This window comes from Podarcis muralis, chromosome 2, assembly GCF_964188315.1.
Source record: "Podarcis muralis chromosome 2, rPodMur119.hap1.1, whole genome shotgun sequence".
Taxonomy (NCBI): domain Eukaryota; kingdom Metazoa; phylum Chordata; class Lepidosauria; order Squamata; family Lacertidae; genus Podarcis; species Podarcis muralis.
Window position 1 is genome coordinate 14627535 of NC_135656.1, and position 16328 is coordinate 14643862.

General features: G+C 46.4%; 1 long non-coding RNA gene across 4 annotated transcripts in view; it reads left to right on the forward strand.

Moving 5' to 3' along the window:
* The window catches only part of LOC114586731 (uncharacterized), a 58037-nt gene that overhangs the window by 30443 nt on the left and 11266 nt on the right, over positions 1-16328 (forward strand). For 2 of the 4 annotated variants that reach the window (XR_013391763.1, XR_013391766.1), the window contains exons 4-5: positions 11362-11431; positions 15033-15148. This is a non-coding gene — a long non-coding RNA (uncharacterized LOC114586731). The remainder of the gene's footprint in view (positions 1-11361; positions 11432-15032; positions 15149-16328) is intronic. The other 2 variants (XR_013391765.1, XR_013391764.1) reach the window with 1 other exon arrangement.

A 16328-nucleotide genomic window follows, 5' to 3' on the forward strand; every position in this document is an offset into this window, starting at 1 on the left:
ATTATAATAATACTAAAGCGATAAAATACCAAACATTAAAAACTTCCCTAAACAGGGCTGCCAGATAGTTGTTTATTTCCTTGACATCTGAAGCGTATGTAACCTGAAGCATATGTAACCCGAGGTACCGCTGTATATAAAAACATAATAAAAAATTAAACCAACTTTCCATACAGGGCTGCCTTCACATGTCTTCTAAAAGTCAGATAGTTGTTTATTTCCTTGACATCTGACAGGGCGGGCGCCACCACCAAGAAGGCCCTCTGCCTGGTTCCTTGGAACTTCACTTTTTGCAGTGAGGGAACCGCCAGAAGGCCCTCAGAGCTGGAGCTCAGTGTCCGGGCAGAACGATGGGGATGGAGACACTCCTTCAGGTATACTGGGCCGAGGTCATTTAGGGCTTTAAAGGTCAGCACCAACACTTTGAATATAGGGACACCCTAAGGAGAAGCAGGACATTCCAGGTTTGGTTTCTGTCAACCCGGGACTGTCCCTGGAAAATAAGGACACTTGGAGGGTGTGGCAGTGTGGTTGCCTAGGGAGAGGGGGTGCAGCCTGGGAAGTGTCCTGAGGGCCAGATAGACAGGCCTGGAGGGCTGTCTCTGGCCCCTAGATGCCTGAGGCCCCAAACTCTTGGAATACAGGATGTTGCAGCTACCTTCTTGCGGGAATTTGTGTGTGTGTGTGTGTGTGTGTGTGTGTCTGTCAGGTACAGTTTGTGCTGTTGCTGCAGCAACTACGCCAGGAAAGTCTGCCCCTGACAGAAAATCCCTTTTCCCCACCCAGCTTTTCAAAAGACAGCAAAGGTCTTTTGTCACTTGCCCTTTAGGACTTCTGTGGAGACGCTCTCTTCGCACCCTCGTTTTCGCTCTGGATTTTATCGTTCAACCGATTTCCTTTGTCGGCTCCACATCCCAATTCATGATAGGTATCTTGGCTGGCTAATGCCAAGCTCCCGCTATGTCTGTTTATTGGTTTGGCGAAGAGCTTTTCCCGACTGCTTAAGAAAAGAGGAGGGGAAAGGGAGGGGATGCAGCGCTTGTAACCCAAATACGGAATGACAACACGCAGGCCAGAAGAACGGCAGAAGGTCTGTCAGGAGCAGATGCACGCAGATGCGTCTTTTCCTCATTCCCTCGGTCAGGCGGCGTCTTGTCCTCGCACATTTTCTAACTATATCGCGTGGTTCGCATTAGTCATTTGGTGTTGCCCACCTACACTTGGCAACGCTTCCCCAGAAGCCGAATGACGGAGGTTTTAATATTTAGCCCGCCGGAACTGCCACAAATAAACCTGCACAGAGTAGCTCTGCTGGTAGGCTTGTTCTCGACATTTCTGCACTTCCAGGTCACTTGCATCCTAGGCAAAGGGACTTAGAGTGAAAGGAGATTTCTTCCCTCTTTCCCCCACCTTCCTTGCAAACAAGCAGCAGCAGCAGTGCTAGAAGGTTTTGTTGTCGCGTATTCCACGCGGCGTTTTCAGCAAAGCATTAAGAGTTCCAGGTTTTTCAGCGCAGTCCTTTTAATGTGAGCTATATACAGGCTATATACAAAAGAAACAGTCCATACAGAGTACTTACAAACGAATACTCTCCACCACAGCACCACCACACTACAGCACAACCACCACACTAACTGTTAAACAGGCTTTCCTTTTAAAACAGGTGATAGCCAATCACACTAATCACACTTCTGCTGAGTCACTCTGACCCAGCAGAGTATTGCATCATCCTGTTGAAGCCTGCAGACTTATCCAGTATCCTGCGAATCCCAACACTCCTCCTTAAGTCAAAGGCTTGAGACCTAATAATTCTCTTAAGTCTCGAAATTTAGGAGCATCCAAACATTTTGTATACAAATCTGCCACATTACATTTTGTGTTACAGTGCTGTACCTTTAACACATTTCTTTCCAAAGCATTTTTTACATTTCCGTATCTTATAGCAATATGTTTACTCTTGCTTTTAAAGTTCTGTTGGTTGGCAAGCTGTTGTGCAGCCATGTTGTCACTTAGCACAGTGATTGGCATTTCAGAAGGTATTCCAAGCTCTTTTGTTAGGCAAGCAAACCATTCTATTTGTGATACACATTCGCTTATGGCTGAGTACTCTGCTTCACAAGTACTTGTGGCAACAAATGTTTGTTTCTGGGATTTCCACTGAACCAGGGCATTTCCAATATATATGGCATAGCCAGTGGTAGACTTTCCATTTTCTCTGTCCCCCCAGCTGGCATCAGCATATGCATACACTTGCTGATCATATCCTGTATCCAGCACCAGTTTGTAATCTTTTGTGCCTTTCAGATACCTTAGGATTCTTTTAAGTGCTACCCAATCTCTCTGAGCCGGGTCTGCACTTCTTTGGCTTAACATGTGCACTGCCAATGTTATGTCGGGTCTTGTCCAACAACTTAAATATAACAGAGAACCCAACAGAGAATGAAACGCTGTTGCATTCTCACATTTTTGCCCTTCTGGTTCATTTTTGTACTGGGTAGTTATGGGAGTGTCAACCTCATTTGCCCTCTCCATTCCATATGTCTTCAGTAACTTTTCAATTTTTTCCTTCTGACTCAGAGAGTAGACACCCTTTTCATTTCTCTGAACCTCTACTCCTAAGTAATTCTGAATCTCTCCCAAATACTTTAGTTTATATTTGTTACCTAGGCTGTTTATAAACCAAGACACTTGCTTTTGTGCAGTTGTTATTAGACAGATATCATCAACATACAAAAGTAAATAACAAACACTTCCTTGCACCATTGCTGAATATAAACAGGAATCAGCCAGGCTTTGTTTGAATCCCATCTTTTTCAAAGTTGTGTCTATGCATTCATGCCATAGACGTGCACTTTGGTGTAAACCGTATAGTGCCCTTTGCAGTTTCAACACCATGCTGTCTTTTTCCAGCTCATAACCTGGTATTTGCTGTAAATACACCTCGGCGTCAATAGGAGCATTTAAATATGCTGAGGCAACATCAAAATGATTAACTTTTAACCCTCTCAGACTTGCCATTGCTAAAACTGATTTTACTGTTTCAGCCTTTGCTGTTGGGGCAAACACTTCATCATAATGTATCATTTTCCTCTGTGTAAAGCCCCGTGCAACCAATCTGGCTTTCCTCTGACAACTACCATCAGCCAGTTTTTTCACTTTAAAAACCCACTTACAGCTTATGGGCTTTTTACCTTCAGGCAATTCTGTAGGTACAAACACATTGTTGTTTAGCAGAGAGTTATACTCTGCCTGCATTGCCTTTAACCACGCCTCTTTCTCTAGAGTAGGTAACTCTTGCACTTCTTCAAAGTTTTCTGGCTCAGTTACACAAACCTGGTTTATGGTGGCTGGGAACCCATAACGGTCTGGAGGTTGACCTTTATTACTTCTTGCAGACCTCCTTGGTTCATTAATCTCACCCCCTGGGCTACCTTCAGGACTGCTTTTGGGGTGGATTGACTCTGGAGATTTACCTCCTCCTGTCCCTGTTGCACTTTCTTCTCTCCCCTGCTCCATGCTAGCAGCTGGAGAAAAATGCTCAGTCTTTACCTCCTCCCTTTCAGTTTCTCTGGGAGAGCTGCCAATTCTCAGCTTTGTTTCAACTGCCTTATCAGGTATGCTCGGCAGTAAAACTTTTCCTGGCAGCAGGTTTGCATGTATCTTGGGCCAATTTCTTTGCTCATTAAAGCTGGCTGATCGACTATAACTCAAAAGATTTTTATCATCTTCAAACCTGTAGGCTTTCGTACCACTTTCATACCCAAGAAATAGCAACTGCTGTGCCCTTTTCCCACCTTTTCTTCGGTTCTTTACAGGTATGTCAACCCATGCCTTTGTCCCAAAGATTCTCAAATGTTGCAAACTGGGACTTTTGTTATAGAGAATTTTATAGGGTATGTCATCTAGTACCCTTGACCACAAGCGATTCCCAATATAATTTGCGGTCTTAATACTCTCAGCCCAGTACTTAATTGGAAGATTTGCATCTGCTAACAATGCTTTCATTTGTGTCTGCAAGACACCTCCCCTACGCTCTGCTACCCCGTTCTCCTGAGGCGTCGCCACATTGGTAAGCCTATGTTTAATCCCTTGGGAACGCAACCAGTTTCTTAGGGAGCTTGCCATAAACTCTCCTCCCCTGTCTGTCTGAATAGAGCACACCTTTTTGCCAAGTTGCCTTTCTACCCTTCTTACCCAGAACTTCAAAGTTTGGGCAACGTCAGACTTTTGCTTTAATGGATAGACCCAGCCAAATCTAGAATAGTCATCCACTAGGATCAAACAGTACTTGTTGTGGGAGACACTTGGTGGAAAAGGACCAGTTACATCAGCATGAATCAACTCCAGTGGTTTTTTGGTTTCTCTCTGGCTTGCTCTTGCTACTGGGCAAGCCCTGCTTTTAACCTCCTTGCAGATATTGCAGTCTAAGTAATTATCACAACTTTTAATGTTTTTCATCCCCCCACACAACTCCAATGTTTTGTTCAGCACCTTATAGCTTGCATGAGCCAGACGCCTGTGCAGGAGATGAATACACATATCATGGGTTGGGACATTTTGCACATTCGCAACATTAGACTCACACTGCAGTACATACATATTAGTTCTAAGGTTAGCATTTGCCAACACTGTCCCATTTTGCTTTATCTGGCACTGATCTCCCACAAAGTTTACTTCAAAGCCTGCTTTTGCCAAGTCAGGAATGCTCAGGAGATTGTTTTGCAAACTAGGCACACACAACACATTCCTGAATGTGTGTCCCAGCTGTGGGAACACAACCTCCCCCTCACAAACCACATTAGCTTTCTGGCCCGTAGCAAGACTTACATGTTTTTTGTTTGAAGCCCTAGCATCAGTTAGCAGTCCTTTTCTTTTACAAAAGGTTTGAGAAGCTCCACTGTCCAGAACCCACAGCTCTTCATTTTCTTGACCATCTGCAGACACCCAAGCGGTAGACTCCCTCTGCTGGCTTTTGTGCTTCTGCTGTTTTTGTTGTTTTCTTGGGCAGTCCCGCAGCAGGTGTCCACTGGACTTGCAGCAAAAACACCTTTTTACTTTGTTGACCACCGGCTGGTCCGCAGCAGCTCCTCCTGGCTGTTTCTCCGGCTCCCGACACCTCTGCTCTTCCCGGCTGTTGTTCCCTCTGGGATGCTCCAACAGCTGGGCTGAGGTCATCTTTCGCTCTGCACGCCTGTCCTCCTCTGCATACAACCGTCCGGTAACGTATTCCAGAGTCAGCTTATCAGTCTCTACCGACTCGAGGGAGTTGACCAGCATATCATAGCTGTCATCAAGGGAACTCAGGACTATAAAGACTTTGTCCTCTTCCCCCACAGGCCTCCCTCTTAAGGCTAGCTCCTGGAAACAGCCTGTTAGGAATTTTAGGTGGTTTACCAGGGAGTCCCCCGGTTTCTTCCGACACCGGTACAGTCTCCTGGTCAGTGTTATCAGTGAGCCAGCTGTCTCTCGCACATGGACAGCCTTGAGCGCATTCCACGCCTCACTTGCTGTCACCTTATCAGCTACGTAGACTAGCTGGCTGTCGTCCACTCCAAGGATGATCGTAGCCAAAGCTTTCTCATCCCTTTCAAGCTGGGCCTCTGCTAGTGCCAGCTTTTCATCGTCGTCCTCATCCTCCTCAGGGGGCTGCGGTGGAGCTTCCACCACCTTCCACAGGCCCTCACGCTTGAGGAAGTGTTGCATGCGGACCGACCAGATGCTGTAGTTCGTGGCCGTTAGCTTCTCCAGCAACATGCCAGTTCTGGACTGCTCCATCCCTGCAGCTCACCTCCAGCACCCACGGCTAGATAACTGCCACCTGTACTCTTGCGCAGCGGAAGCGTGCTGGGCCCATAACCCTGTCGCGTATTCCACGCGGCGTTTTCAGCAAAGCATTAAGAGTTCCAGGTTTTTCAGCGCAGTCCTTTTAATGTGAGCTATATACAGGCTATATACAAAAGAAACAGTCCATACAGAGTACTTACAAACGAATACTCTCCACCACAGCACCACCACACTACAGCACAACCACCACACTAACTGTTAAACAGGCTTTCCTTTTAAAACAGGTGATAGCCAATCACACTAATCACACTTCTGCTGAGTCACTCTGACCCAGCAGAGTATTGCATCATCCTGTTGAAGCCTGCAGACTTATCCAGTATCCTGCGAATCCCAACAGGTTTGTGCTTTCTGGGCATGGTAATTGAAGGGGAAGGGTTCAGCTCAGTGGCAGAACACCTGCTTTGCATGCAGAAGGTGAGGGGTTCAATCCCCAGCTTCTCCAAATAGGGGAAGATGAGTCCCAGGTCTTAAATCCTGCAGCACCTCTGCCAGTCGGTTTTGACAATACTAAGGATTCAGAGCTGATGAAGTGGCTGGGCCAAAGCTGAAAGGTCGCTCAGTTGCGGATATGCCTGGAAGCGAAAGGAAAGTCCAATGCTGTAAAGGAAAATATTGCATAGGAACCTGGAATGTAAGACCCATGAACCTGGGTAAGTTGGATGTGGTCAAAAATGAGATGGCAAGAATAAATATTGACATCCTGGGCATCAGTGAACTAAAATGGACGGGAATGGGCAAATTCAGTTCGGATTACCATCATATCTACTACTGTGGGCAAGAATCCCGTAAAAGAAATGGAGTGGCCCTCATAGTCAACAAAAGAGTGGCGAAAGCTGTACTGGGATGCAGTCTCAACAATGATAGAATGATCTCAATACGAATCCAAGGCAGATCTTTTAACATCACAGTAATCCATGTTTATGCACCAACTACTGGTGCTGAAGAAACTGAAATTGACCAATTCTATGAAGACTTACAAGACCTTATAGAAGTGACACCAAAGAAGGATGTTCTGCTCATAATAGGGGACTGAAGACAGGAGGGCCTGGCATGCTCTGGTCCATGGGGTCACAAAGAGTTGGACACGACTAAACAACAACAAAGGATGCAGGTGGTGCTGCGGTCTAAACCACTGAGCCTCTTGGGCTTGCCGATCGGGAGGTCTGCGGTTCGAATCCCCGCGACGGGGTGAGCTCCCGTTGCTCTGTCCCAGCTTCAGTCAAAGGCGACTATGGGGTTGTGGCACTCACCTTGCTTTTCAGGCTGAGGGAGCCGGCGTTTGTCCACAGACAGCTTTCCGGGTCATGTGGCCAGCATGACTAAACCGCTTCTGGTGCAACGGGACACTGTGACGGAAGCCAGAACGCACGGAAACACCGTTTACCTTCCTGCCACAATGGTACCTATTTATCTACTTGCACTGGTATGCTTTTGAACAGCTAGGTTGGCAGGAGCTGGGACAGAGCAACAGGAGCTCACCACATTGCGGGGATTTGAACTGCTGACCTTCTGATCAGCAAGCCCATGATGCTCAGTAGTTTAGACCACATTGTCACCCACATCCCCTTCATAAAGTGGACATCTAGTTTTTGCCCAAGGCGGGGTTCATACCCAGGACCCAGAGATTAAGAATCTCATGCTCTACCCAGGGAGCTACTGTGCTGACACCCTAGTGAAGTTTCCACCAACTGGTGGAGAAAGAGTCATTGAAATATTATTACAGTGGTACCTCAGGTTAAGTACTTAATTCGTTCCGGAGGTCCGTACTTAACCTGAAACTGTTCTTAACCTGAAGCACCACTTTAGCTAATGGGGCCTCCCGCTGTCACCGCGCTGCCGGAGCACGATTTCTGTTCTCATCCTGAAGCAAAGTTCTTAACCTGAAGCACTATTTCTGGGTTAGCGGAGTCTGTAACCTGAAGCATATGTAACCTGAAGCGTATGTAACCCGAGGTACCACTGTATTATTAATAATAACAACAAGAACAACAGCAATAATAATATTTATACCCGGCATCTGGGTAGCTTCCAACACATATAAAAGCATACTAAAACATCAAACGTTGAAAAAATCTTCAGATGTCTTCTAAAAGTTGTGTTGTTCTTTATCTCCTTGACATCCGATGGGTCTGGTCCTCCCAGTTTAGAGGCCCAAACCAGCCTTCTCTTGCACCTTCTTTTGCAAACAGAGACAAAGGTTAAGGAAAGCAGACCCCCTGTCTGCTACTTGGTTCCCAAAACGAAAGGTCAAGGAAGATGTTTCCTCATACTCTCAGCAATTCTATATAATTCCTGTTGCGAAGCAAGAAGAGAAATGAGAAGTAAAGCAAAAGAGGTTTTTTGTGTGGTCAGCCTGACGACTCTACCAAGCCCAGTTATTATCTGCAGTGGGAACGTTTGTGAGGACGTCTGCAAAGGGGCACACACTCCAAAAGTCACACGCCACAGGTCCTTGAACCATTAGAGCAGGGCGGGGGGAACCTGTGGGTCTCTCTGGATCCTACTTTCTGCCTGGCCAATGGGCAAGGTTGATGGGAGCCAGATTTCAACTACATTGGTACCTTGGTTCTCAAACTGAATCCATTCTGGAAGTCTGTTCCAAAATCAAATCGTTCCAAAACCAAGGTGCGCTTTCCCATAGAAAGTACAGTGGTACCTCGGGTTACATACGCTTCAGGTTACAGACTCCACTAACCCAGAAATATTACCTCAGGTTAAGAACTTTGCTTCAGGATGAGAACAGAAATTGTGCTCCGGCGGCACGGTGGCAGCAGGAGGCCCCATTAGCTAAAGTGGTGCTTCAGGTTAAGAACAGTTTCAGGTTAAGAACGGACCTCCAGAACGAATTAAGTACTTAACCTGAGGTACCACTGTAATGCAAAATGGATTCATCCATTCCAGACTTTTAAAAACAACTCCTAAAACAGCAATTTAACATGAATTTTACTATCTAACGAGACCGCTGACCCATAAAATGAAAGCGGTAAACAACGTACTGCAGTCGCACAATCAATCAATCAGTAGCTGAACTGGGTTCCACACAAAACAGAAAGAGCTAGCTGCAAAAACGAAAACGCAAAATAAATAGCAAAAGCAGACAGACCTCGGCGTAACACTCCAAACGGAAGTGTGGCACTCAAATCACCAGCTTAACACTCCAAGCGGAGCATGTTCAGCTCCCGAAAAAAGTTTGCAAACTGGGTTCCAAGGTGTTTGAGAACCAAGGTACCACCGTATTCCAAGAGAGCCACAGGTTCTCTCCACCTCTCCGTTAGAGAACATTGAAGGGGGCAACTGTAGCATGGCGAGAACCGTAAAGCAAATACAATAACCTGTTGGGAAACTGTGTACGTGCAGCTACTCACACAGAGTCAATTAAGGTTTGGCAGACAGCCAGAAGGCAATCTGAAGGAGTTAGTCTGCCTGGTGATAACAGAGACATGGAGACAGCTCCCTGATTGGTCAAGCTCTTTCAAGGGAGTAATAATTAATGGCCTACTAACTGGAATGTGTTAGTTCAGTGTTCAGAGGTTCAGAGTTCTGTGTGTCAGTGTAGGAGTTGTGAGTCGTGTCAGAGAGAGCTAGCAAAAGATCCGTGTTCTGTTTCTGTAAATAGTCCACTGTGTATAATAAACTACAAGTTCCTGGTTCCTGCTTCGTCTATCCTGTCTGCAGCCAAGTCGCCAATTGCTTCCGTGGATTCTGCGTGTACTCTGCTAGGTCTGGCTAAGGTCCTGCAACTAGTCAGGAAGTTGCGAAACACCAATAGGCTTTCCCAATATAACCTGCCTTGGAAAACGATATAGGAGGAATGCAGAGAGCTGGTGCCCTCCTTGCGGCGGTGATTTTCTGTAGGGCCGCAGCAAAGGATGAACGGGTTAGATCCCTCTCCCCACACGCTGCGGCCCCAATCGAGAGACCAACGAGGCAGCTCTTTGAATTTTTAAAAATAAGCATGTTAATTGCTTTCGCACAATTAATAGAACCTGTTAGATGAGCCTCAGCAAGGTGTGGAACAGATTTCAGGTTGCGCCAAGGACAGCTAGGATAACAAAACAATAAGAGCTTCTATGAGATTCTAAAATTTAGCAGTGCACTCCAATCCATTTCCAGCACAGAACCCTCCACCTATGGGATAGTAGCAACTTTTCTTCTCAGGCTGGGAATCGAACAACCTTGCAGGAACATGCGGTGCAGGAAGTGCAGAAATAGCACACTTTCCTGGTGAAATAAACTACAGTCTCAAAATGTGGTCTAAATGTAGGTCCTGCAGCCACCGGGCAGAAGTCCAACAGGTGCAGGGAATGCCATAGATTGTCATTTTGAGTTCCGTGATGAAGGAAAGGCAGGATGTGAAAGTAGAAATGATTTTTACATAATGAATGAAAAATTAATAACGGCTATCAATAGCAGATTGGGATGTGTGGTATAATTGATTAAACTAAAAATATTTCTTAAAGGTTAAGGCAAAAGAAGGAAAGGCTAGCCAGACAGAAGGTTTATGTTTGAATTCTGAAGTGTAGGATGTTGTACTTTACTGGGAGCAATTTAAGAAAATATTGATATATTTTATTTACATGATGTTTATTTTGCAATGGATCAGTTTTTATGATGTGTCCTACATTGTAAAGATTTATTGAATGTTATTTATATATCTTTGTCAATGCATTTTGCTTCTAAGTGCAATCAATAGATGTAAACCCCCATTAAAATGTGTTTTGTTTTGTTTTTTTGGGGGGCTATTGGGTTGTTGTTTAATAATAATAATAATAAATTTTATTTATACCCCACCCTCCCCAGCCAGAGCCGGGCTCAGGGCAGCTAACACCAGTAAAATTACAGTAAAATCATAATAGGAAAAGAACCAATTTAAAATACAGGTTAAAATGCAATTTGAAATGCAGCCTCGTTTTAAAAGTAGCCCATAGATCAAAACCATAAGGGGAGGGAAACATAAGTGTCAGACTGAGTCCAAACCAAAGGAAAGGCAGAACAGCTCTGTCTTGCAGGCCCTGCGGAAAGATGTCAAGTCCCGCAGGGCCCTAGTCTCTTGTGACAGAGCGTTCCACCAAGTTGGGGCCAGTACTGAAAAGGCCCTGGCCCTAGTTGAGACCAATCTAACCACCTTGCGACCTGGGACCTCAAAAAATGTTGTCATTTGTGGACCTTAAGGTCCTCCGCGGCACATACCAGGAGAGGCGGTCCTGTAGGTACATGTTTTGTGGTTTTATATCTTTGATTTTATTCTGCGAACCGCCCTGAGACCCCCGGGTATAGGGCGGTATATAAATTCAATAAGTAAATAAGAACACACATATCTCAACTGCAGAAATCTAGCAGGTGAAACCTCCGCTGGCACGGAGATGGCCCCGAGGTTTCACCTGCAGAATTCTAGCCTGTTGGGCTGCTGTTAGAGGAAGAGATCCTTTTCTAGACGAGACAAAGTTGGCGCTCCTTCTGCCTCAGTCCTTGCGTGGTCACCCAGCTTGCTGCTCACGTTATTACCTCTTCGCTTAGGTTACAGGAGTCATGCTGCAGGAATATCGTTGAACCGCCAGGCTCCAGGTACTATGACAACCAGGGCCAGGTGAGCATTGAGATAACAGCAACACCTGCTTGTTCCTAATGGCGTGACTCCTATTTATAGAGCCAGCCCCTTGCCTCTCCAAACTCCGCCAGCTGCAGATTGTGTGATTACCCAGCAACAATTAAGGCCTGCATCCTGACCTGCTCTTCACCCTCGCAACAACCCACCTGCTATGTAAGCTCATCAACCGAGAACCAGCCCTAGCCTCAGGCAATAACACTACCCGTGGCTGCGACAGGTGGCCAAAAGACTCGTGTGCTGCCTACTAAAGCAGGCAGTTTCTTGTTGCCATACAGGTGCCCAGGAAGATGTCTTATATCACATCAGGCCCTAGCTCAGTAGTTGTCTGCAATGACTGACAGTAGCTCTCCAGGGGTTCAGGCAGAGGTCTTTTGAGGCTAGGGACGCAGGTGGCGCTGTGGTCTAAACCACTGAGCCTCTTGGGCTTGCCAATCAGAAGGTTGGCGGTTTGAATCTCCTCGACGGGGTGAGCTCCTGCTGCTCTGTCCCAGCTCCTGCCAACCTAGCAATTCGAAAGCAGGCCAGTGCAAGTAGATAAATAGGTACCACTCCAGCGGGAAGGTAAACAGTGTTTCCATGCGCTCTGGCTTCCGTCATGGTGCTCTGTTGCGCTGGAAGTGGTTTAGTCATGCTGGCCACATGACCCAGAAAGCTTTTCTGTGGACAAATGCCGGCTCCCTCGGCCTGAAGCGAGATGAGCGCCACAACAAAGTCGCCTTTGACTGGACTTAACCGTCCAGGAGTCCTTTATCTTTTTTTCTTTTTTTTTTACCTGTAGGCACCAGGAATTGAACTTCGGCCTTTTTGCATGCAAAGCATGCACTATACCCATGTACGACAGCCCTTCCCTCTTGTTTTAAATGCTAAATGGAAAGTACCCATTCATTTGCATGCTAAATGGAAGGCAACCCATTCATTTGCATGGGAGGGAACGTTGGGGCAAATGTGTTGCTTCTGCTCACACGGCACTGTGATGGGAGAAACTTTGTCCAGGGATCTGAAGCCACCACCTCAGGGCTTTTTGCAGACTCATTTCTGTATTCAGGACCCGGGGTGGATCTACTATGTAAATCAGTTGGTTCAAGCATGGTACTGATAATGCCCAAGGTTGCAGGTTCGAACCCCATATGGGACAGCTGCATATTCCTGCATTATTATTATTTGGCAGTCACTTGTAGCCAAGTATGATTGTATTACATCAGGGGTCAGCAAACCTTTTCAGCAGGGTCCACTGTCCCTCAGACCTTGTGGGGGGCTGGACTATATTTTGGGGGAGAAATTGAACAAATTCCTATATGCCACAAATAACTCAGAGATGCATTTTAAATAAAAGGACACATTCTACTCATGTAAAAACATGTTGATTCCTGGACCGTCCGCTGGCCAGATTGAGAAGGCGATTGGGCCGGATCCGACATCTGGGCCTTAGTTTGCCTACCCATGTCTTACATAAACATGGTTTTATAAGTGAGTCCGTAAGTGACTGTGGAGGCCAATTCTGGATCTACACGTCCTTCCACAGTGGGGACATAGGTTTCCAGGTGGGAGTTAATCACACTGAGGGTTTGCCAAATGTGCCTTCCTCTTAGCACGTTTCTCCCTTTCATCCTGATTTCAAGTGTCTTCAAGACCCATGACATCTTTGGTAAAGGCTGTTCTCCAACTGGAGCACTCGCAGGCCAGTCTTTCCCAGTTATCAGTGTTTATACTACTTTTTTTAGTATAAACTAAACTAGGGGACGGATGCGGGTGGCGCTGTGGGTTAAACCACAGAGCCTAGGACTTGTCGATCAGAAGGTTGGTGTTTCGAATCCCCGCGACGGGGTGAGCTCCCATTGCTCGGTCCCTGCTCCTGCCAACCTAGCAGTTCGAAAACCCGTCAAAGTGCAAGTAGATAAATAGGTACCGCTCTGGCGGGAAGGTAAACGGCGTTTCCGTGCGCTGCTCTGATATGCCAGAAGCGGCTTAGTCATGCTGGCCACATGACCTGGAAGCTGTACGCCGGCTCCCTTGGCCAATAATGCGAGATGAGCGCCACAACCCCAGAGTCGGTCACGACTGGACCTAATGGTCAGGGGTCCCTTTACCTTTACCTTTAAACTATGGGACAGCTGCATATTTCTGCATTCTTCTTCTCGTAGCCAAGTAAGATTGTCTTCCATAAACACGGTTTTAACAGTGAGTCCATAAGTGACTGTGGAGGCCAATTCTGGATCCACACATCCTTCCACAATGGGGACATTGGTTTCCGGAGTTGGACGAGATGATCCTCAAGGTCCCTTTCAACTGATTCTAAAATGAAGCTTAAGCTTCCATACATAGCTCTCAACTTTCCCCTTTTCTTGCGAGGAATCCTATTTGGAATAAGGGAATTTCCCTTTAAAAAAAGGGAAAAGTTGCCAGCTATGGCTTCCATACCCTCCAACATTTCTCCAATCAAAAAAGTGCTATTTTTCTAGAAAAGGAGGTGCCAGAACGCACCATGAACCTCCCTTGTTCTCTTACAATGGCAATGGTGCCAGAACTGAGTCCTGGTGAGTTCTGGCTGAAAAAAAGCCCTGGGGATGTCCTATTCCAAACCTTCTGACATTTCTCTGATGAAAACAGGGACTTCCTAAGGAAAAGCGGGGCATTATGGGATCAAAGCTGTACGCCGGCTCCCTCGGCCAATAAAGCGAGATGAGTGCCGCAACCCCAGGGTCGGCCACGACTGGACCTAATGGTCAGGGGTCCCTTTACCTTTACCTTAGTAGACCCAATTTGAGTCATGCTACTCAAGTTGATGAATTCTTTGTTGTATATATTTCAACAACGCCAAAGTCTGAGAGCCAGTAGTTGTAAAGTTGCAGTGATCTGTCAGGGAACAACTCCGTGGAAGAAGATAACAGTGGCAACCCTGGCCTTGTTTGTTGCTGGTTGCAAAGGGGACCCCAATGCAGTTGAAGCTTCAGGAGCCCCCCCCCCCCAAATATAGGGCTGCCGCTGTCCTGGAATGCATTCTAGCTAAGTGCAATGGGATGTTTCCCCTGAAAAGGGTGAAACAGGAGAATTTGTCAGGACTGATTTGAAAAACTCCTAGTAGCACTCAAAGCTGGATCACATACCCCAGATATTAATGCCATGGTTAAATGTTCTTTGACTTTAAGCAGATTTCTTTCCAATGTAGCTTATTCTCCATTCAGCTGTGACCAATGACCAAGTAATCAGGGAATACCCATACAGCTGAATTTTGCAATTCAATGCTATTTAGAAATAGCCCTGGTCTTTTTATGCAGCATCGCAGAAGGGTTTAGGATCCACAGCATTGGTGTAGAGTCCACTGGCGGTGACTGCTCTTCAATTCCCCACCCCGGGTTGGAAAGGGCTCTTTAAATTTCCCACAATGCCCCAGAGCAATGCTACGTCAGAGGCATTGTGGGAAATTAAAACTGTGGCTTCCAAGCAGTACTGCTTTCGCTGGGCTTCTGTTGCTGCCATTTAACAACAGGGCTCATCCACAAAGGAGGAGGATTGGCTGTCCATAGGCAGAGAGAGGACATTGCATGCATCCAATTTCTAAAGGACAGTCCTTGGTTCAAAGGACCTGCTGGTACAAGTTTCTGATTTAAAGATGAAGATGGCAGAGGAATGCAGAGCAGGATCCTTGATGCTCCCCATCAACACCCTGCACCCTGGATTGCAGCCTTCCCTAATATGGTGAGAAATATTGCATTTCTAGTTACAGTACTTATTTCTAATGCTAATTATTTCTAGATGTGCAAGGTTTTTGGTTATGTGTACATTGCTGCCTAAGGTTGCCCCTCCAGATGGTAGTTTGCAAAGGGGACCTCCTCAAAACTGAGGCTCTGGTTTTTTTTTTTTTTTTTTTGGGGGGGTATTTCTGTAGCTAGGGGATGCGGGTGGCGCTGTGGGTAAAAGCCTCAGCGCCTAGGGCTTGCCAATCGAAAGGTCGGCGGTTCGAATCCCCGCGTCGGGGTGCGCTCCCGTCGTTCGGTCCCAGCGCCTGCCAACCTAGCAGTTCGAAAGCACCCCCGGGTGCAAGTAGATAAATAGGGACCGCTTACCAGCGGGAAGGTAAACGGCGTTGTCACGCTGGCCACATGACCCGGAAGTGTCTCCGGACAGCGCTGGCCCCCGGCCTCTTGAGATGGGCGCACAACCCTAGAGTCTGGCAAGACTGGCCCGTACGGGCAGGGGTACCTTACCTATTTCTGTAGCTGTATTTTGAAGCTAGGGACTAATTGGAGTTAGTTTTCCCAGATGATCAGGAAAAAACAAAGGCTGCCCCTTGTACCTTTAATACAGATTGAAGTGCAGAAATCAGCCTTTGATGCTTTTCCACAGCAGAAGCAGTAATAATTAGCACCTGCTAAGGTCTTTGACATAAAAAAGATTCACCTGCTGATTTCTGCCTATCTTCAGCTGGTCACTAAAGGCAGAGCAACAAGGGCTTGCAGAAAAGTTGGCAGCCACTACTGTGGTACCCTGGTTCTCAAACGCCTTGGTACTCAAACAACTTGGAACCCAAACACTGCAAACCCGGAAGTAAGTGTTCCAGTTTGCGAACTTTTTTCGGAAGCCGAATGTGCTCCGTTTTGAGTGCCACACTTCCGTTTTGAGTGTTACGCTGAGGTCTGTCTGCTTTTGCTATTTATTTTGTGTTTTTGTTTTTGCGGCTCTTTCTGTTTTGTTTTTATGACTGTGTGGAGCCCAGTTCAGCTACTGATTGATTGTGTGACTGCAGTACATTGTTTACCGCTTTCATTTTATGGATCAATGGTCTTGTTAGATAGCAAAAATCATGTTACATTGCTGTTTTAGGGGTTGTTATTAAAAGTCTGGAACGGATTAACGCATTTTGCATTACTTTCTATAG